Source organism: Podarcis muralis, chromosome W (assembly GCF_964188315.1).
Source record: "Podarcis muralis chromosome W, rPodMur119.hap1.1, whole genome shotgun sequence".
NCBI lineage: Eukaryota > Metazoa > Chordata > Lepidosauria > Squamata > Lacertidae > Podarcis > Podarcis muralis.
The window spans coordinates 15,354,821-15,378,278 of NC_135674.1; the positions used below are offsets into that span (position 1 = coordinate 15,354,821).

The 23,458-nt window shown below is 44.2% G+C and overlaps 1 pseudogene; it reads left to right on the forward strand.

Annotated features, from left to right (window-relative positions):
- LOC114588654 (cathepsin L2-like) overlaps nt 1-23,458 on the forward strand; it is a 78,321-nt pseudogene that overhangs the window by 18,894 nt on the left and 35,969 nt on the right.

Sequence of the window (23,458 nt, forward strand, 5' to 3'; positions counted from 1 at the left end):
TGAGACTGCCAACAGTTTGGAAGCCCTGGAATGTAAACACAGTCCTGTGACTCCAAGCAGCTGCACAGTGAGAAACAGAAACTAACATTTCTTACCAATAAAAAAGTCGGTGTGGCATGAGAAAATTTTTGTGTGGCCCAGAGAAAAAAGCTTGAGAACCACTGATCCGTAATTGAGCTTCCCATTGCAGGAGGAAGAGGCATTTCGTTGGGCCGTCTGGGAGAAGAACCTGCGGAGGATTGAGCAGCATAACCAGGAGGGGAACAGCTTCCAGCTGGCAATAAACCACCTGGGTGATTTGGTAAATGGAACTCTCTTGCATTGCCCTTGTAACTGGTCAGCTTCCATCTGAGCTGGCATTTGTGAGCGTTATCTTTGGGGGAACGCAGGTCTTGGGAATGGTTGCAGTCCAGCTGCTGGGAGTGGAGAGGGAGGATGTTGGTTTTGGCCAGTGACTTAAAGCTTTGCCCTGGGATGCAGCCTCAGGAGTAGCTTGGCAGGGGTGGGCATTCTGAAAATCTGGAAGTAAGAGCACAGCAACTATGGTTTCCTCCCACAGACGGACGAAGAGTTTAACAAGATGCTCAGCAGCTTCCGTTCTGACTTGGCCGACCAACCCGGTAAAAAGGTTGCCTTGTTCCAAGAATCAGCCAGCCTGGAGACCCCCAAGGAAGTTGACTGGCGCACCAAAGGTTATGTCACCCCAGTCAAGAACCAGGTGAGTCCAGAGCAACCTGAGGAGACTTAATGGCCAAGCTCAGGATTCCTAGAGGGGCCTTTTTTAACATCTCTCTGTTGGAGCAGGCCAATGTCTCAGTCTCAGTCAGTTTTATTGCACATAGCCAAAGGCTGCCACAATGTACACAGAATTATTTGACAATTAAAAGAAAATATACTGAATTGATAAAAAGACTTAAAACATTTATATTATTAAAACATTACGTACTCTAAACAGAGCTATAAAAATACCCCAATGTGCAAATAAAAACATTAAACAATAAAATTCATAAGCTAAAATCATCACATGGTCACTAATGTTAAAAACAATATCAATTAATACAGTGTGCAATTTATACTCAGAGTTTGGTGACAAAGATAGAGCATAGCCTGAGGTAGATAGATAGGATCAAGTAAATTCATCTCCTTTACAGTTAATGGCTACCTTGGCTATATAATTTGCTCTAATTTTCCTAGCAGCAGTTGCAAAAAGTGCTACCCGCCAGGTCACATACTTATCTGTGTCTGTGAGGAGATATAAAATCACGTCAAAGGGGTTCTGGCCAGGGGACCCTGTCATTATAGGTACTAAAAATTTTTTTCTTGCATCATTATATAAGGACAGTGCAAGATATAATGCATAAGGTCCTCTACTTCAGAACATCCCCTAATGCAAACACGTTCATTTTTTGGTATGCCTCTGTGTCTCCCATCTCTATAAGCAGAGCTTATTGTATTTAGTCGTAGCTCTGTAAAAGCTTTTCGAAGTTGTGCAAAAGTCAATTCATTCAAATAAGATATGTGTTCATTGGCCTCTCTAAGTTTAAAATACAATGGGGCACATGTAGATGTGCACATAGAGTTTAGATCGTTTTTAGTTGCCACTGCCCTTATGATCCGTTTAAAGATATTTTTCTGGGAATATAAGGGAAGTTCTTTAATCTCAGTCACTGAGAGGTCATATTTGCCCATCAGTTGGGCAGCATGATGTACCCAGTTTTTAAGGGGTAATCCATTCGAGAGCTCAATCAGGCATTTTTTTGGGTAGCCTAGCGTTGTCCATCTGTTGAACTCTAAACCAGTAACAGAGAATTATTTTATCTATTTGGCTCTCTATGCTCAACATGCGAGTTTCCAACCTGACCATGGCAGATTGCACGTCTTTGGGTAAACCTAAAAGAACTCTTAAAAAATAATTCTGTGGGGGTTCCAAACCTCTGCACCATATAGAATCTGGGCCATTGTTTTTGCTTTATACACAGATAGAGCTGGGTTGACCAAATTTCCACCTTTACAGGCAGCGAATTTCAGAATAGCTTTTGCTGATTTAAAGGCTTGCAATTTAATATTGGATAGCTGTGTATTCCAAGACGCCGTTTCTGAATAAATCAATCCCAGATATTTAAACGTATTTACTTGGTTTATGATGTGTTCATCCAGGTGCCAAACATGCTTTTTAGGGCGCTTCCCAAATACAATGACCTGCGTCTTATCATAGTTTATGGATAAAGCATTCCTCGTGCAATATGAACTTAATGTTGCAAGCAGCCGTCTCAGGCCCACCTGGGTTCTAGATACAAGTACTAGGTCATCAGCATACATTAAAACTGAGAGTTTTTGGTCGAGAATTGTGACAGGGGCAAACTGTAGGCCCTCCAGTTCTTTAACCATGTCATTAATATAAAAATTAAACAGGAAAGGTGCCAAAATGCATCCCTGTTTGACTCCAGTAATGGTCTTAATTCTAGTGGTGAGATGGCCAGCCAGATCCACCTTTACTTGTATTGATGTGTCAGTATATAATGTTTTGATGAGAGATAATAGACGGAGGTCTATATTTGTCTTTTCCAATTTTTGCCACAATGCATGTCTTGGGACCATATCAAAAGCTGACTTTAGATCGATAAAAGCAACATATAATTTTTGCTTCAAATTATGGATGTATTTACATAGCAGAAAGTTCATCACAAAGCACTGGTCCAACGTGGATTTCCCTCTTTGGAAACCTTCCTGGACTTCCGATATCACCTTATTTGTATCTGCCCATTCTTCTAGTCTCCCAAGAAGGAGCCTGGCATACAGTTTGGAGGCTACATCTAACAAACTAATGGGTCTATAATTGGCAGGGTTTTTCTTATCACCCTTTTTATATATTGGGGCAATTATACTCAACTTCCACCCTTCAGGTATGCGACCTAAGCTGTTAATGTATGAAAACAGTTTTGCAAAAATGGGAGACCAGAAATCAGGTCTTATCTTATAGATCTCCATTGGGATCATGTCTTCTCCTGGAGCTTTATTAGCTAGCTGGCTTGCAATTAGCCTCTTAATCTGATTGGGCGTGACGTCTGGCCATTCTGGCAGTTCTGATAACTGAGTGTAGTAAACTTGTGGGGGTGGGTCAGGACAGGGGCCATATATTCCTGTAAAATATATCACCCAATCCTTTCCTTGGACAGATGCTTCTAACGAGTAGCCCAACCCATTTGTGCCTTGGGCAACCAGATGCCAAAATTTTCGTGAATACTTTTGAAGTGCTGCATCTCCCAATGCTTTCCACTGTTGTTCATAATATATTTGTTTCTTGCTTTTAAGTAATAATTTATAATTGTATCGTAATTGGGCTACCTCAGCTTGTAGAGCAAGATTGTGCTTATCCTGTTTTACTTCAATTTTCTAAGTTCCCTAGCTAGACATTTTTTGCTATTCTGACATTCCTTATCAAACCAAGTCTGTCTCTTAAACTTTTTGTTTTTTATCACACTAGTTGTGGTCATCAATGGGCGCATTCGATTGATTATGTTCTCATAAAGTCCGATTATGTTTCCTGTTTCTAACAACATTTCCCCCTTTAATAAAGCAAATTCATGGGAATCCAGGATCTGAATCATTTTTTCTTGGACCTGTGCATTCCATTTTAACCTTCTATTTCCAAGTATCAGATATTCTGTTTCATCCAATAATTTAGGAAAGGCAGGAGAAACGAATGATGTCAGAGATAACTCAAGTGGAAAGTGGTCACTTTCAGCTCTGGGAATTATCCTGAAGGTATCTCGGTTAACTGGCACATTATTAGATGTTAGGATATAATCTATGGTGCTAGTAAATCCTCTGGGGGAGATAAAAGTAAAATAACCCTCTTGATCCCCTTGACCGTGCCCATTGCATAACAAAAGGTTATGCTTAATTATAAGTTCACAAAGATATTTCCCAGCGTGATTAGAGGTGGTGTCCATTGCTGCCCTCTGACAGATTTCAGGTTCGTCCTCCAAGTTTAGTCCAGATAATATTGTATTTTGTGGGGAAACAAGGCTGATCCGGGCATTGAAGTCACCTCCCAAGACAAGCCGAGGGTTAGGTGACAGAGAGTCTATACTTTCGAGTAGTTGGTTAAGTTTTTCCCAATATGATCTCAGTTCCCCACAAGACTTTACTGGAGGTATGTACACGCAGATGAAATAAGTATTTCTCAGGAGACTATCAGAAAGGGACAACACTAAAAAATTAGGGGTGGTCAACGAGGGACACTGTTGAATTGATACATTAAGAGAGGTTGACACCAGCACCGCCAGCCCCCCACTAGGCCTTCCATACTTTACAGTTTTAAGAGCTGGTTGAGTGTAACTTGTAAAACCCTGTAACTCAACCATAGTGCCCTCTTTTGCCCAGGTTTCTTGAAGAAAGATGATATCATGTGTTTGTAGATAAGAACAGAAATCACTGTCTTGGATCTTGTTCGTCCACCCTGTTACATTCCATGAGAGAAGTTTAATTGTTTTACAGTGATTTACTCTTAGTCAATTGTTGGCCAATGTACTCTCGGAGTTTACCAGTTTTTGAGGCAACAGAGTATTGCTAATGCTACTGGAATAATCCAGATGTTTGATTATTTCAGTCATCGTACATAAAGTACTCACATTTGTAATCACTGGGCCTTTTCTTTGAAATTGCTTGCCAATGGGGATTCCTTGGGTGTATTTCCTGACTCCTCCTCTTCTAAATATCTCATCTTTGTCCAATACTCCAGTGGTTCTATAGTTATCATTCTGTTGTGGCCATTGGGTCTATTATCAGTCTCTGCCTCTGGTTCTTTAATCTCTTTCAATGTCTGGCTCATAAGATCAAGCCTCTTGATAACTGTTTGTTGCTCTTCCTGAGGGAGATTCCTAAAGGAGCTGAGAAAATCCTCTTCCAAAGGATTTACAGAGTGCTCAGATTCCTGAAGATGATTGTCTAGAGGAATCGGCTGTTCCTTTTGGCTTACCTGGTTATTTTGATGTTGGGCATGATCCTGCGAATTCAACTCAGGCATGTCTGTCTCCTCCCCACCTGTCAAGTTTTTTTGTGATGTCATTACTTCCGTTGGGGATCCAGGCTTTGGTTTTGTGGGCCCCTCTGAAGCACTAGTCCTCATCTTACATAAGGGTGCAACAATAGAATTGCGAAATACCCGGGTTGGAAAAACTCCTCTGCTTGACAATCTGAATTTCAGCTTGTGAATCAGTGAGGGCAGTCTAGTAGAGGAAAAAGTTAACATAATTTTTTGTGTTTGATTTGTGATATTCAAGAGTTCAGTCCTAACGAGGTCGATCTCTGTAAGTCCAATGCCAAGTAAGTCTGATAAATGTCGTTTGGAACGCTGGGCACCTTTCCAGCTAGGAGATTGATTTGGCCTTCCACAAATTGTCATGCAGATCTTTTTTGGTTGGAAGATTAAATAAGAAGAGTTTGTTTTAAGAGCCTCTGCGCGTTCTATGTTGAGCTTAGGGGTCTGCTCTTGTTGTCGCCAATTCCCTTTGGTACTATGGTGTTCTGTTGATTCCTGCTTGTTATTAACTGATAAACTGTGGACCTCTTTGGATAATTGGGTTATTTGAGAGGCAATACCTCTAATTTGTTGGAAGATATGCTCAACCGTTCTTGCAATTAGAGTTAATTGGGTGCTCTCCCTACTTGTTATTCCTTCCTCTCTGAGCGGCACAGGATCAACTTGCCCCATTGTGGAATCCAGTTCCACGCTCTCACCTTGAATACTCTCCCCACACTCACAATCATCTTCAAGAGGAGAAAACTGATTTTTTGTTGGAACTATAAAAGCAGATTTGTTAAAAAAGTCCTCTATTTTAGATGGTTTGGGAACTGGTGAGAGAGCTACATCCTCTGGGTCCCTGTGGCGTTTACTAGCAGGCATAGCGTCACCGTGGGGAGTAAACAAGGAGAAGTTTCCCCAACCAAAAAAGAGAGAAAAAATAGAAAGTGCTCAGTTTGTTCAATTTAAGAGCTTCTCTGTGTGGAGACTGCCAGGAGTTTCAGGAACAAAGTATAGAAGGGAGTTGGCGGTGAATAGCTAGCAGCTGGCGGTCTGCCCAGGATGCTTCACAGAACTTGCCCAAGATGTTTCTCATAGCATAGACAAGAAGGTGCTGTTAGACTCTCAGTAGGTTGGTAAGTTTAAAAGTAGAGAAGTAAAAAAGGAAAAATTACTTCCCTGGGTGGCAGTCAATGCTAATTACAGTCCTGTTATCTGCAGAGCTCCGAAGCCTGCTTGCTAAGCCGTCACCATCTTGGGTAAAACCTCCGAGCAGGCCAATGGCTCGTCTACTCCAGCATCCGGTTCCTGCAGGGCAAGAGCACTCTGCCCACTTGTGATACCTAGCAACTGTTAGAATATTTCTGTTCCACCTTAGAAAAGGAGCAGGTTGTTGTGAGTCACAAAGTCTGCGTACTTCCGGCTCACACGAAGTTTCTGTTTTTGTATATAGCTTTTGTTTCTCTCTGCGCCTAGACACGCAGGCAGGCAGGCATGTTTTTCCTTTGTTCTGACCAACGCTGAATAAAGCTGTAAATATGCTGCTCTCCTGAGTGCATCTTTCGTTGTGTGAACTCTGCGAAAAGGGCGTGCATGAGTCCTGGGATGTGGACAGCTATTTCCGAGGCTCGTGTCGCTAATTGACTGATACTGTATCTACAGGAGATTGATGGATCGTCCTGAGACGACGTGGAGGCATGATGGCCTTTGTCTCCCTGGCAGTATCCCAACAACAGGTTATGGGCCCAGATTCACGGCACTTACAGGAGAGTAAGACTGCAAAAGACTGCAAAAGGTATGTGGGGAAAAGCGAGGCTTTTCTGTTGCCGCAGCAGAGACTTTGGAGTCCGGCAGGCTAATTAGCCTGGGAGACGAGCCAGAGGCCTCATGATTTATGAGTTGCCAAGACAAGGAGTCTTTGAAGGAAATAAGACTCACGGCCAAAGGCCAAAGGCAAGTTTGATGGCCAGGAGCAGGGGGCAAGCAGCAGCAGCCCAAGCCAGTGGAAAACAAGGTTCTGTTTGCTGGCACTGCTTCTCCAAAAGCCTAAGGAAAGTTTGTTGTCGATTCTGGAGCGACAAGGCATTTAACGAAGGATAAACATCTGTTTATCTCCTTCACGCCTCAAGATGAAGAGATCCACCAGGCTGATGGAAAGACGTTGCAAATCGCAGGAGTCAGGACTGTGAAACTGGCAAGTCTGCGTACAACCATCAAAGACGTACTTTATGTTCCAGAGTCTGCAGACAATTTGCTCAGTGTCCCACAGCTGACTGGGCGTGGCTTTGAGATTTCCTTCAAGAAGAGCGTCTGTGTCATCAGGAAAGGCAAAGAGGACATTTTGCATGCAAAGTTTATAGATGGCTTGTTCTGTATAACTTATGATGACAATGGTGTTGCTGTGTCTATTGTTGAATCTTGTTGTGTTGCATAAACTAACAAAGTTCTTCATGCAGGATGTATTCACGAGGCACACCGAAGATTTGGTCACATGTCTTGGCAGGCACTGGCCAAGATGCCTGGGTTGGTTCAGGGTTGGAACATCAAGCCCTGTAAGTTTCACATGAAATGTGTATCTTGTGCAGAGAACAAGGTGAAGGTTGCTCCAAAAGGCAAGGAGTCTAGCAGACAGGCTTCCAAACCCTACCAGCTAGTCCACGCAGACCTGGTTGGTCCACTTGCGCCCTCTTTGGGTGGAGCAAGGTACTTCATGGTTCTAATTGATTCTTTTTCCTGGTACATTCATGGGTTTATGCTCCAGCAGAAGTCGGAAGCGTTTCCTAGGTTCAAGGCGTTCTGTGCATGGTTGGAGAATGCTCACAGTAAACGTATCGGCTGTCTGTTTACTGATTGAGGCGGTGAATTCATTTCTCAGCAGTTTGAAGCTTTCCTGACTGAGAAGGGAATCTAGCATGACCTCTCAACGCCTAGATCTCCATGGATCTAGGTGGGTGATCAGAAACACCGAAGAAAGGGTTGAAGCAAGTCCCCTTCGAGTCCCGTCTGTGCGAGTAAGACCGTCTTCAGCAAAGCAGGCTGATAAAGAGGCTCGGCTTGGAAAGTAATTACCATCCTTCACCTTATATCAATTAACCCCCAGCTTCTATCAGCTTTTATCAGTAAAAGGACACTGGGAGCTGACAGAAGAGCTCTCAAACCTTCCTCCCTTCCTCCCTTTTCCAGCTCCACCAAAGAAACATATTGAGAATCAGTGCTCGCTGATGAGCTAAGCAGGAGAAAGCTGCAGATACACCCCTATTCATCCATTGGTCCTGCAAATTAGGTAGAAACACTTGGGAACAACTGGCTTTCTAATTGGAAGACAACCACCCAACATGGTCCTCACCAGAAAGATATGCAAGGAGTTGGGTATCTTGCCAGATATGCCACTTAGCCCGCCGGGACCTGGAAGGAGACAAAGTAAAATTATAAATTATTTCCCTAAGAGGGAGGAATGCATGAGTGAACAAATTGATCTAATTATTGACGAAGTCACTCCTCCCCCCCTTACCTATCTTGACCGGTCACATTACTTCAAAGAGCTTCAACAAAACTCTGGAAACACAAATTCCCCAAGAAGCTTGGCGCAAGAGCTAGTTCTAGCGGAGAAACTTGAGGAAAATATTTCTGTCACCTATAATCAGCGGCCCCTGGCAGAATTAACAACATGCCATCAAGACCAGGCGCCCACTTCTAAATATACTCAAACTGAACCGAGTGATGGCCATTTTCAGGCCCACCTCCAAGATATAAATACTGACCTTTCCAACATAAAAAATTACTTGACAATAACAAATGGGTTATTGCTGACCCTTGTGGAAAATTTCATTCCCCAACCAAAAGAGACAACAGCAACTGATGCACCCCAAGTGCATAAACCAAATGAACTTGTGCATAACCCAGATGAACCTGTGAAGATGAGACAAGCAGTAACAACCAAGAAATTGCAAAAAAATAGACCAAAAGCCAGGGTAAGGAAAACTAAGAACATTAAAACAACAAGGAAAATAAAGATAAGCCGACATAAACAATGGCAGAAATTATTTAATCTACTCCCATCGGACTCAAATAAATCTGCTGCACGAGATAAAAAAGAGAAAGGCAGGAAGGGGAAAAAGAAGTCATCGCCACAGCTAATGGCTAAGGTGGCATCTCCGAACCAGAGCTCAGAACTAAATGGGAGGATGGAAGCAACGTCCCAGAGCTCTGGTAACAGTTCACTCAGTGAGCTAGATTCTGGGGGAGAAGTGGTCCCTAACAATGAAGGCAGCAAACCGCTTAGCAAATCGGGAAATGGGGACGATGCAATGCCCAATCGCGATGACAACATTATACAAGATGGGCAAGCCTTTACTCAGACAAGAAGTTGGAACTTGATTTTAAATCCCCAAAAATTGGTATTTACAAACTTCCCAAAACCAAAGGGCTTCCTTACAGGAAAAGATCGAAGAATGTGCTCCTTGAACATTCTGAATGATATATTGCCAGGAGCAGTAAAGCCATATGACATTACTTCTGTAGATTATTTGCATCATGATGGCTGTTCAATGAGAGCAATGATCACATTTAGAGACCAGAACCTGGCCAAGTTCATCTACAGATCAAGATATATATTCTTAAAGGCCCAGATAAAAATTCTCAGATTTTTTGAAAACAAGGCACCACTGAATCCCCTTCTGGAAGCAAAGCATGCAAACCCTAGTAAGGAGAAACAACCTCCCAAAACCTGGCCTGGTCTCCAGAAACAAGAGCTTCAAAAGAATGAAGATGAGGATCTTTTCTCCGTGGAAGAAAATACCTTAATTAGGCAATTTTACAATTTTCCATCTCCAATACAAGCTGAAATATTAGAAAGACTAGATATGCTAAGAATTAAGCTGGCAGGGAGAGATATAAATAAGGAAATCAATGTGGACGCCCATAAAAAGGACCAGGCTTCCTATAATTTGAACCCTATACAAGAACAAAACCCAGTGGCCTGTCGGCCACGCTACCTCCAGACAATGGCTGAGATTAACCTACCTCCAATCAAGGAAGCCCAGCACACTGAAGAGAACACTACACCACCTCCAATAAGGAGAACCATCCCTAAGGTGAACTCACCAGGCTCTTGGGACAAGCTGAGGTACCTAGACGAGGCAGAATTAGGCCACAATCAGGTACCGGAAGAATACCTACGGAAAGAGATAACACACTTCAAAGGCCCGGTGACCACTAATGTCAGTATTCAACAGTTAACAGCCGAAACTATAGAACACTTGGCTAGTTTGCCATGCATGGAGAGCAATGGGCCGGCTCATAAAAGAGTAATCCCTAAAAGCACCTTGGGAAATAATTGACAAAGATCAGACCAGAGGCAAACACCAGCCGGCTCCCTATCTCCGCGGAAATTCGACATAATTAGATATAAACAGACTCAATCCTCACTCACAAATCAAGCAAAAGCAGTTCTTCCCTTGAAAGACGCATCCAATCCATCCCAGAGCCTTAAAATTGTCTCCTGGAACGTTAACGGCTGGGCGACAAAGCAAATGGATCCTGAGGCAATAAACTTCATCTCTTCTTTCGACATTGTGTGCCTCCAAGAGACCTGGTCCCAACAAAGTATCGCTCTCCCAAATTATTGCTCCTTTAGCTCCTGTGCTCGTAAACTAACCAACAGGGGTCGCCCCCAAGTTGGCCTCGCCTGCCTTATTTCAACCAGTTTATCCCTCACTATTTGCGAGGAAATTAAATCTTCCCCTTACTTTCTCACTATAAAGATCCATCTACCAAAGACCAAAAGCCCATGGTTGATAACTACAGTATATCTGCCCCCAGTAATTAATGATTTCGACCGCAATGAAAGGTGGTCTGAACTTTCGTCTTGGCTCCATGATCTTCAAACAACTAACCCAGGACTTCCTCAAATCCTCTTAGGCGACTTTAATGCAAGAATAGGTCCCAACGACGATGATATATTATCTCTCGCAGCACTCCTGGACAATCCCCTGCAGCCCCCCTGGGGAAACAGATGCTCTCTTGATCCTATAACAAATGCGTCGGGGAGGCTGATGGCCCAATTGGCCATGGAAAACGATCTCTGCATCGCGAATGGTAACATTACTCCCTTGTCCTCGCAGCAGTTAACGTGCATCACTTCCCGGGGAACCAGTGTTGTCGACTACATTCTATTGACGCCGGAGCTATTCTCAATTTCTACAAAAATGGAAGTGGCTGAATATTTTGGTGGTGACCACCTTCCATTGACTCTATTGTTAAACCTAATAGAGCCATTTTCAGCCCCCTCAAACTATAGTTCCACGGCACAAAGCCACCCTGTATACAAAACAAAGAAATGGACACGCCTCAGTTCCTCTCTTGCCCTGGACATACAAAAATCATTTGATATGTCTGCAGTTCCCTCTGACCCAATTCTGCCCGCTGACCAATACCGGAAATTAATCGATGCTTTCTCAACAACTTACATAACCACCACCTCGCCTATCCACCAACGCCTCTTCTCTGAATCACCTTGGTTTGACAAGGAATGTAAAGCCCTAAGAAGGCGAATTAGGAAAATGGTCAGAATCATCAAATTTTCCAACGACCCCCAAACCCGTGCAAAGCTCACAGATATTAAAAGGACATACAGAAACATGATTCATTGCAAGAAACAGCAGCACATCCTTGAGGCTTGGTCCACTCTTCGTTCGGCTGTAGAGAGGCATGACTCCCGCTCCTTCTGGCGCTTAGTTAGACCTTCGGCACCACTCAACTCAGCTACCCAGATTTCCGCTGATGAATGGATTGCCTATTATTCAACCAGTTTCGCTTCTCCAAATCATCTTACAGATTTCCTTCAATCCCCGTTGGACCTCTGTTCCTGTTCTCTTAGTCCCACTTCCTCAATAAACTTTACCTCAACTCGCATCTTCAACATCATAATGTCCATGCGAAGGAATAAGGCCCCCGGCCCAGACATGGTCCCGTTGGACCTTTTCCTGACTGATCCTCTTTGGTGGAGCGAACAGCTGACTCCTGTATTCACCGCTATCTCCTCCGCCCTAGACATTCCCGACTCCTGGAGGGAAGCTATAATAGTTCCGATCTTCAAAGGCGGCCAGCCAAACATCCCTAGGAACTATCGCCCCATCAGTTTATTATCTATTCCGGGGAAAATATTTGCCGCTGTTTTACTGGAAGAACTTCTTTCATGGGTCCAGGAGAGGAACATTCTACCGCTAGAACAGATTGGCTTTCGAAAGTCAGCATCAACCATGGACCACTGTCTAACTCTCTATCACCTTGCCAGTAAATACACTGCACCAAGGCAAGGCCACCTATTTGCCGCTTTCATGGACCTGGAGGCCGCCTTTGATTCCATTCCTAGGCAGAGATTATGGTCCAAACTTGCCCATCTGGGAATTGATCCGCACCTCCTCTCCCTAATTATTTCCCTTTATTCAAACACCACAGCTTGCGTCCGAAGTGATCCCAACGGCTCCCTTACCACTCCATTCCCAACAGCCAAGGGCGTCCGACAAGGTTGTCTCTTGGCCCCTTTACTGTTTAATCTCTATCTTCATGATGCAATTACCCCTTTGAAGCTAGCATCTAAGTATCCTCCTCACTTAGCAGGCCACCCCATTGTTTCCCTTTTCTATGCAGATGACGCCGTCATCTTATCCAGAACAGCTGCGGACCTAGCAAATACAGTTAATGCATTTATCGCCTATTGTAAGGCGGAAGCTCTTAATATTAATTATAAAAAATCGAAAGTCCTCCACTTCACTCGTTCCCGCAAACTCAAGCTGGAGCCGCTTAAGATCACAGGTGGCTACTTAGAAAAGGTAAAAGCCTTTAAATATCTAGGCTTAATATTCACCTATAATCTCTCCTGGACCACCCATCTACAATCTGCCTTTCTCGCTGCAACCACGACCTCTAATGCCATTGTCCGATTTTACCACCAGAAGGGCGGCAAACACCTTCCAGCAGCAATTCAAATATTTAATGCCAAAGTTGTCCCTAAATTATTATATGGCTGTGAAGTATGGACTACAGCAATATCAGGTAACTTGGATCGCCCACTTCATATGTTTCTGAGATCTCTTTCGGGCGTCCCGAGATGTGTCTCTGGTGCAGCCCTACGACTTGAGTTCGCCCAGCCCTCAATTGTAAAACGAGCATGGAGTCGAGCCATTTCCTATAGCTCCCACCTACTAGCATCGGATGCTCGAATTAGAGGTGGTTTTTCCAATCTGATCCTAAGAGATATTCATAATTCCCCCTGGAAAACTACAATTAACCTCAAACTCTGCTCTTTTCTCAATCTGAATTGCAAAACTGTTCTTAACTTAGAGTGTATCAGTCCGGCGGCCCTACCTCCAATTAAAAAGAAGCTACAGCAACTTGACTTCTCTAATACAGCTGCCCATGCAAGAGGGCTGTGTTCAGGCCTAGCCCTAGCTATTCCACCCCCTGAAGGGATCCCTCTATACTGCTTCACAATTTCTTCGGAGGCTAAGCGAAGGGCCTTTACCTGTGCCCGTCTCAACTGTTTTCCTACAGCAGTTCTGTCGGGTCGTTATTCCAGAGTTCCCATCGCAAATAGAACATGCACCTGTAATGACACGGCTCTGGAGACTATGGAACATGTAATGCTCTTCTGTCCCAACTGGACAGATGAAAGATCTCGGTTTTTAACTCCTCTCGTGAACAAGCTTCATCTCCCAATCCAGCCCTGGATAGTGTCCCTTTTTTTGCAGGATTCTGATTGTTGGATTACCGAGATGACAGCTAACTTCCTGCTCAGTGTGATGAAGAGGAAAGCGGCACTAACTTCTTCTTTAACACCACAGCTGCAGTCGATATGCCGCACAACCGAACGAAGTTCCAAGTAGCCTTATTATACAAGGACAATGGAGCTAGGACAAATCTGAGGAGCCGAAGGACCCTTTAATGATCCTCCGCCAGCCTCAGCAGTTTTTTGTCTTTCTGTTTTTGTACTATCTGTCACTCGATGTTTTAAATCCCCTGTCCCTTTTGTTATCCCCCCCTTTTTTTCCCCTTTCTTTAAGTACTCGCCCAGGACGATATCTACCTTTATCTCCCCACCCCCATTTTATGTTGTTATTTCTATGTATATCATGCTATGGCCACACGGCTAACGCAATAAAAATCTACTATTGATCTCCATGGATGAATGGACTTGTTGAGCGAGCAAACGAAACTTTGCTGCAAGGCCTAAAAACCTTGTTGCATGATGCCAATCTCCCTGAGAAGTTTGGGGGGAGTCTTTGAACACGTTTGTTTATTCCTATAACAGGAAACTGTCATCACCTATTGGTTGTACTCCCTATGAGAAGATGTTTGGTAAGAAACCTTACGTCAAGCACATGAGAATCTTTGGTTCTGGCATGTGGGTCCACACCCCACAGAGCAGCAAGCTTGGGAAGCGTGGGGCACATGGTTTGTTCATGGGGTACGAAAAAGGAGCATACAGGGTATGGATGACTGACTCCAAGTCCATTAGGTTCACAAAGAGTGTTGAGTACAATCCTAAGTGGAGGAAAAATGTGGGGATTTTCCAGAGTCACTCAGAGGAGGATGAAGATGATGTGTTTTGGAAGAATCAGGCTTTGTACCAAAGCACCCTCTCTCAGCTGAAGGAGCACTTTGATATGAAGGATCTTGGTGAGGTATCCAACTATCTTTCTCTGCAGGTGGAGAGGGACCAAGCAGGTCATTTTCTGTTACACCAAACACAGAAAATTGCTGATGTATTAACCAGGTTGAATTTGGTTGATGCAAACCCAGCAGACACACCGATGGTGACAGGTTACCAGGTAGATAGTACTGCTGAAGCATTTTCTGACACTACGCTGTACAGATGCATTCTAGGCAAGCTGAATTTCATTTCTAGATGTTCAAGACCTGACATAGCTGTAAGCACTAACCTGCTTAGCAGACATGCTAACAATCCTACTGTTCAGGATTGGAAAGCTCTGAAGCACATAGCCCGCTATTTGAAAGGGACTTTGCACTGCAGGCTGAGGTTCACCAGTCAGAAGACTGGAGGTCTTGAAATATTTGCAGATGCTAGTTTTGGAAGTGACACCATGGATGGTACAAGCACTTCTGGAGTATGCTACATGTACAACCACTGTCTGTTTGACTGGCTATGCAAGAAGCAGACAACAGTAAGCCTAAGTTCCTGTGAAGCAGAACTCAATGCTCTGTCATTTTCACTCATGGATTGTGAATGGTTGATGCAACTGTTTCAGGACATCAGAGTTTCTGTGAAATGTCCTATACAAGTGTATCAAGACAATAGACCCTGTTTGGCTTTGCTGAACTCAGAGAGTTGCAAGCAAAGAACCAAGTACTTGCAGATTAAGTTACATCGTGCAAGAGAGTGTATTCAGAAAGGACTCATTCAGATGTCCTACATGCCAGGAAATGAAATTCCTGCTGATCTGTTGTCTAAGGTTGTTAACAGAGAACAACTTAAGGTTTATGTACAGAGGTTGCAATTGGGTTGAACCACAGGTACTACAGGTTACACGGAAAGAGTAGGATGTTAGGATATTTCCGTTCCACCTTAAAAAAGGAGCAGGCTGTTGTGAGTCACAAAGTCTGCGTACTTCCGGCTCACAGGAAATTTCTGTTTTTGTGTATAGCTTTTGTTTCTCTCTTTGCCTAGACACGCAGGCAGGCAGTCATGTTTTTTCCTTTGTTCTGACCACCGCTGAATAAAGCTGTAAATATGCTGCTCTCCTGAGTGCATCTTTCGTTGTGCGAACTCTGCGAAAAGGGCGTGCATGAGTCCTGGGATGTGGACAGCTATTTCCGAGGCTCGTGTCGCTAATTGACTGATACTGTATCTATGGGAGATTGATGGATCGTCCTGAGACGATGTGGAGGCATGATGGCCTTTGTCTCCCTGGCAGTATCCCAACAGCAACTGGCTTTCAGAGGTGGACTGCCCCTGGCCATTGAGGTTCTGCACATGAAGAACACTACTGGATCAGACAAAAGGAGGTCCATCTAGCCCTGCATCCTGTTCTCACAGGACTCAACCTAATGCCCAACAGGAAACCTGCAAGCAGGACCCAAATACAAGAGCATGGCCATCCTGACCTCCTCCTCCACATATCTGACCAACCCTCTTTTAAAGCCATCCAAGTTGGTGGCCCTCACTGCCTCCCTTGGGAGGGAGTTCCGCCCTTTACAATGCCCTTGTGAAGAAGGGCTTTGCTCCCTCCATCCTGAATCTTCCAACATCTGCCTTCATTGTATGTCCACCAGTTCTAGTGTTATGGGAGAGGGAGAAAAACTTTTTGCTTTATCATAGAATTGTAGAATTGGAAGGGACCCTGAGGGTCCAACCCCCAGCAATGCAATCTTAGCTAAAGCTGGTGGGTGGCCATCCAACCTCTGCTTAGAACCCTCCAAGGAAGGAGAGGCCACCACCTTCCTAGGCAGTCCATTTTCCACTCTCGAACAGCTCTTTCTGTCAGAAAGTTCTTCCTGGTGTTTGGTTGGAATCTCCTTTTTTGTAACTTGAAGCCATTGGTTTGGGTCCTTCCCTCCAGAGCAGGAGAAAACAAACTTGTTCCCTCTTCCACGTGGGAACCCTTCAGATGTTGGATGCTGGTTCTCATATCTCCTCTCAGTCTCCTCTTCTCTAGGCTAAACATACCCAGCTCCTTCAACCTTTCTTCATAAGGCCTGGTTTCCAGACCCTCCTCTGCACATGTTCCAGCTGGTCAATATCCTTCTTAAATTGTGGCTCCTAGAATGGGACCCAGGTGGGGTCTACCCCCACACCATGAATGTTTGATTTACTTCTGCCTCACCACCTCTTGCTGTTCCCACAGGGCCACTGCGGGTCCTGCTGGGCATTCAGTGCCACCGGAGCACTTGAAGGGCTGCGCTTCAACAGGACAGGGAAGCTGATCCCGCTAAGTGAACAGAACCTCATTAACTGTTCCTGGAAGCTGGGCAACCAGGGGTGCCATGGAGGGTACATCACCCGGGCCTCCGAGTACATGCAGGAAAATGGAGGCATAAACTCAGAGACCAGCTACCCCTACTTGGAGAAAGTAAGATAGAAGGAGGAATCAGTGCACATGCCTCGCTGATCTGGGCCACACACATGTGCACAATTGTGTGGTCAAGCACAGACCTTTGCCACCTTCACATTACTTCTAATTTATTCTCAATTCTAATTTATAGTCTGCCCTATTGCATATATTAATATTTTGCAGCTTGAAGCAATAGGATGAATAAAAACTGACTCCTCTTGGGAAAATAATTGTCCAGACCCATATATTGTCCAGACTCAAAAGCTTTCCTCACAGAACTTTCTTCAATTACTCCAAATTTCGTTTTTATAAGAAGCTGAACCTATGCTGGATGTGCACATGATATTATACAACTATCTGGATGTAACACTGATTGTTTTATGTTCTGTTTTGAAGAAAGTTTTTTTAAAAAAAGATATTTATTATAATTTTACAAAATGAAAAAAGAAAAAAGAAAAATACAAAATAAAAATAGATAAAAAACAATTCCATCTTTCCATCACTTTCTTTCATTTGCTTATTTTTCGGACCTCCTCACACCTCCCTTTTTGTATTCCAGTTCAATTTGTTAGTTCAGCAAATCCTTCTCTTTGTTTATCCTAATCTTTAATCTTAAAATAATGTCACCTTAATCTAATTTAATCTTCTCTTGTAAACAACCTTCAAACTTACAGCTTAAGTCTTATTCTTACCAACTTCTAATAACCATAATATTCTTTCCTAATTCTTTAAACATTTTTGCTAGGGCCCTGCAATTTCATTTCAACATCCTTCTAACATTCATCAATTTTATAAAACAATCTTAGTAACAAACAAAAAAGAAATAAAAACAATCCAATCTTCATCCAGCATCCCTTTCTCCTGGTCCCGGGTTTTGTCAGTCCTTTTTATCCCATTGATCTGGCACATTAACCTGGTAACCTTATATCCGAGGCCCTTAAGTCTCTTCCATGTCCCTTCCGCAGCTCTTCTTCATATTCTCCTTTCACTCGTGGAAACTCCAGCTTAGTAATGTTTTTGACCCTTTTCAATAAATCTGCCCCTTTTCTATAGTCCAAATCAACTCCATATGATGTTTAACAACATGTTTCAAGATCCTTCCAAAGTTGAAAGCCCCCACAGCTCCAAACCTCTCACGGCCCATTGCCAGACTCGGGAAGTCCAGACATCCCTGCACAGGGGGATCAATCCAACCCCCCATTTCCACGCCAGTCCAAACTTTATCTTCCCAAGTCTGGTTTTTTCCAAGTTCATTTGTCAAATCCAAAAGCTCATGTTCCTGCAGGTCCGCAGCTCCCTCCAACTCTGGCGCCCAGGATTCAGCAGCATCCTCTTCTCTCATCTGTTCTGTCAGGACACACTCCTGATTTAATTCCTGGGTGGGTTCCATATACTTTCCCACTGCCTGGTCAAAATTTCCCACTGCCTGTTTAAGATTTCCCACTGCCTGTTTAAAATTTCTAACAGAGTCAGTCATCAAATTCGTCTCCTCATGTAATTGTTCCAGTAGGGCATTTGTTTTATAAAAGGCACACAGCAGAGCTTCTGAATACATTGTCCTACAAGGTCACAAGTCTGTTCCCACGATTGTAATCTGTGACAGCTGTAAGCTCCCTGAAATTGGTTACAGTTTCACAGTATCCCTCTAGGGGGAAACCTTCTATTTGTTCTTTCTTTTGAGAACAGATCTAACAACAATGTTTCTTTTTCTTTTGAGATATTTTGTCGATATTTGTTCCTTTAAAATGCGGAAGGAAACAGTGGAATCACTATGTTTCTCTTCTTTTGGCTATCTGTCAAAATTTTTTTGTCTCTGGTCAATGAGCTTCAAACGTCAGTTCTGACACCCCGCTCCAGGATCAGGACGATGGAAAGTTACTTTACTTTAAATTCACTTCTGCAGGTTCTCCTGCTACCGAAATAAGGTTGAACAAATTTAGATGATGAAAGCCAATCCTTTAGAAATAGTTTTCTGAGCTCTAGTTTACGTTGTCTTTGCTTTATTCAGACTACAAAGAAACGGAAGGCTGACTTCCTGTTTAGACCTTCCCGTCACAGTACCAAATTGAAATAAAAAATTTTAAGACCGATTTCTTTCTGCTTGCAAGTCCTTATTTAAAGTCCAATTATTCCAGGTTTAAGTACTCACGGGTGATTATTTTAGAAGCCAAATTGTCCCAAGAAGAAGGCAGCGCTCTCCGGCAACGGCTATGCGGCTTCGCTCCACGGAAATAGCAGTTGACTCACAGCACCGCGCCGCTTCCCCCTCTTCGCTTCGGAGCCCGTTATTGGGTTCCTTTGCGGGTTGGGGGGGGCGCTAAAGGTGCCCGCCAAGTCCCATGGTCACAGGCTTCATCCGCCTGTGATTTTTAAAGGGTCCCCGCTTCGCCATAGCGGGTAAGACCTGTTTCGCGCGGAGCTAGTCCCTCCAGTTCAGAGGGAGTCCGCCATTGCCGATGGCGCCACCCCGGAAGTCCGAAGATAGTTCTGTGAGTTCTTTGTTTGGACCAAAAATCAGAGGTCTGTCTCTCCCCACAGCTTCCATTAGTCCGCAGCTGTTTTCTCTCCAGGAGAGACCTCATTATCACAGCCTTTGTTCTCTGTGGGTTCCAGAGAAACACTCAAAGGCAACTCCCTTCAAAATGGCGGTTTGCAATTGAATAACCCTCTCACATGATCTAAAGTTAAACACAATATGAGAGAGCAGAGAACATCCTAAATTGATTATCAACCCATTTATTTTATTTTTTCTATTTTTGTTTATCATTTCCATTTTTACACATGAAACTTTATTTTCCACTACATATTCTAGTTTCCCCCATATCTTATTTTTTCTCAACTTTCTATCTCAATATTTCTTACTGCTTTTACTGTTAACTTTTTGACATGCTTTCAATATGTTTCCAAATAATCTATAAAACATTTCCAACCATCTTCAAATACTTTTTTTTTATCCTGACCCTTATTCTATTTGTCAATCTTGCCATTTCTATATATTCTATTAACTTTGTCTGCCATTCCTCCTTTGTTGGTATCTTCCCTCCACTTCTGAGCATACACCATGCGCAGACCCATTCATTATGCTCAGAAGGATCTGCTTTGCTTTATTATAGCCCAATGGGATTTTCCAATTTTCAGCAGCACACATACAAGCATATACAGAGTTGTTTTCTATTTCAATGTTAATTAAACTAATAATAATAATAATAATAATAATAATAATAATAATAATAATAATAATAATACTTAACATGCCCTTCACAGAAGGCGGAAAACACAATTAGTAAATTAGGGAGAGAAGGGAGCCTTTTGCGGGTCTGCATAAAAGGCGGATCTAGACGGATCCTCATGGATCCTCCACTTTTTAAAAATTAATTCCAACAAATGCAGTGTCAAATCACACCTAGAAGGCACGCCTACAAACTGGACTATAAAAAACGTGGATCCAACACTTTGCCGTGCTACAGCACCACAAAAACATGGATCCGAGGCACGGATCCTCATGAATTCATATGATTTTTATATTGAAACAAAATAAAAACACCATGCTACTATACACCACATCTTAGTCGGTAGGAGGAACCAAAAAAATCACGCATCCACTGTTTCGTGGTGCCGCAATGGCGCAAAAACATGGTTAAAAAACACGGATCCTCATGAATCCTCATGATTTTTGCACTAGATCAGCCCAAACTCACTGTCAAATTACACATCATGTCCAGGGGCACAGCATCCACCACAGAAATCACGGATCCACGGCTTCCTGGCCACTCCATGGCCCAGAAACGTGGTTTTCAAGAACGGATCCTCATGGATCCTCACACTTTTTGCATTGGGCCACCCCAAACTCACTGTCAAATCACACATCATAGCCAGGGGCACAGCCTACACCACAGAAAACTCGGATCCACTCCTGCCTTGCCATACTGTAGCCCAAAAACGTGGTTCCGAAGCACAGATCCTAATGGATCCTCATGATTTTTGCACTAGATCAGCCGAAAGTCATCATCAGATCAAACATCATGTCCAGGGGCACAGCCTGCACCACAAAAAACTCAGATCCACGGCTTCCTGGCCACTCCAAGGCCCAAAAACGTGGTTTTGAAGCACGGATCCTCATGGATCCTCACGCTTTTTGCATTGGGCCAACCCAAACTCACTGTCAAATCACACATCATGTCCAGGGGCACAGCCTGCACCACAAAAATCATGGATCCACGGCTTCCTGGCCATACCGTGGCCCAAAAACGTGGTTTTAAAGCACGGATCTTCATGGATCCTCACGCTTTTTGCATTGGGCCAACCCAAACTCACTATCAGATCAAACATCATGGCCAGGGGCACAGCATCCACCACAAAAATCACGGATCCATGGCTTCCTGGCCGTACCGTGGCCCAAAAACGTGGTTTTGAAGCATGGATCCTCATGGAGCCTCATGATTTCTGCACAAGACCAGCCCAAAGTCACCATCAGATCAAACATCATGGCCAGGGACACAGCATCCACCACAAAAAACTCAGATCCATGGCTTCCTGGCCATACCGTGGCCCAAAAACGTGGTTTTAAAGCACGGGTCTTCATGGATCCTCACGCTTTTTGCATTGGGCCAACCCAAACTCACTGTCAAATCACATATCATAGCCAGGGGCACAGCCTACACCACAAAAAACTCGTATCCACGCCTGCCTGGCCATAGCGTGGCCCAAAAACGTGGTTCCGAAGCATGGATCCTCATGGATCCTCATGATTTTTGCACAAGACCAGCCCAAAGTCACTATCAGATCAAACATCATGGCCAGGGGCACAGCATCCACCACAAAAATCATGGATCCATGGCTTCCTGGCCATACCGTGGCCCAAAAACGTGGTACCAAAGCATGGATCCTCATGGATCCTCATGATTTCTGCACAAGACCAGCCCAAAGTCATCATCAGATCAAACATCATGGCCAGGGACACAGCATCCACCACAAAAATCACAGATCCATGGCTTCCTGGCCATACCGTGGCCCAAAAACGTGGTTTTGAAGCACGGATCCTCATGGATCCTCATTATTTTTGCACTAGATCAGCCCAAAGTCACCATCAGATCAAACATCATGGCCAGGGGCACAGCATCCACCACAAAAATCATGTATCCACGGCTTCCTGGCCATACCGTGTCCCAAAAACGTGGTTTTGAACGTCGGATCCTCACGGATCCTAACGCTTTTTGCATTGGGCCACCCCAAATTCACTGTCAAATCACACATCATGTCCAGGGGCACAGCACCCACCACAAAAATCACGGATCCATGGCTTCCTGGCCATGCCATGGCCCAAAAACGTGGTTTTGAAGGTCGGATCTGCACGGATCCTAACGCTTTTTGCATTAGGGCACCCCAAATTCACTGTCATATCAAACATCATGTCCAGGAGGACAGCCTGCACCACAGAAAACTCAGATCCACGGTTATCTGGCAACGGCATGGCCCAAAGACGTGGTTTTGAAGCACGGATCCTCATGGATCCTCACGCTTTTCGCATTGGGCCAACCCAAACTCACCGTCAGATCACACGTCATAGCCAGGGGCACAGCCTGCACCACAAAAATCACGGATCCACGGCTTCCTGGTCATACCGTGGCCCAAAAACGTGGTTTTGAAGCACGGATCCTCATGGATCCTCACGCTTTTTGCACTAGATCAGCCCAAATTCACCGTCAAATCACACATCATGGCCAGGGGCACAGCCCGGACCACAAAAAACTGAGATCCACGGCTTCCTGGCCATACCGTGGCCCAAAAACGTAGTTTTGAAGCACTGATCCTCATGGATCCTTACGCTTTTCGCATTGGGCCAGGCCAAACTCATCGTCAAATCACACATCATGGCCAGGGGCACACCCTGCACCACAAAAAACTCGGATCCACGGCTTCCTGGCAACTCCATAGCCCAAAAACATGGTTTTGAAGAACGGATCCTCATGGATCCTCATGCTTTTTGGAGCATCTCCACGCCCATTGTTCTGCCCAGACACTGATGTCCAGCACCAAGGGCCTTTTGGTGGTTCCCTCACTGTGAGAAGCAAAGCGACAAGGAACCAGGCAGAGGGCCTTCTTGGTAGTGGCACCCGCCCTGTGGAATGTCCTCCCATTAGATGTCAAAGAGATAAACAACTACCTGACATTTAGAAGACATCTGACGGCAGCCCTGTTTAGGGACGTTTTTAATGTGTGACTTTTTAATGTATTTTTATTTCATATTTTTTTGGGAAGCCACCCAGAGTGGCTGGGGAAACCCAGCCAGATGGGCAGGTGTAGTGGTTTGGAGTTACTTGTGCGTAAGCCGACCCCGTTTGGGTGCTTGGTTGCCTGGTTA